Here is a 265-nt window from a genome sequence, read left to right as displayed (position 1 = left end):
CGACGGCCAAACCGAATATTCACGGCTCCAAGATCATGCTCTGTATTTGGTGGGACCAGCTCGGCGTAGTGTATTATGAACCGTTAAAACCGACTGAAACAATCACAGGTGATCGATATTGAACGCAATTGATGCTTTTGAGCCGAGCATTGAAAGACAAACGGCCGCAATACAACGAGAGACACGATAAAGTGATTTTGCAGCATGACAATACTCGACCCCATGTTGTGAAAGTGGTCAAGACATACTTGGAAATGTTGAAATA

Source organism: Odontomachus brunneus, unplaced genomic scaffold (genome assembly GCF_010583005.1).
Source record: "Odontomachus brunneus isolate Ranch 3 - 2012 unplaced genomic scaffold, Obru_v1 Obru_scaffold_071, whole genome shotgun sequence".
In the NCBI taxonomy this organism is placed as follows: Eukaryota; Metazoa; Arthropoda; class Insecta; order Hymenoptera; family Formicidae; genus Odontomachus; species Odontomachus brunneus.
This window is presented reverse-complemented; position numbering follows the sequence as displayed.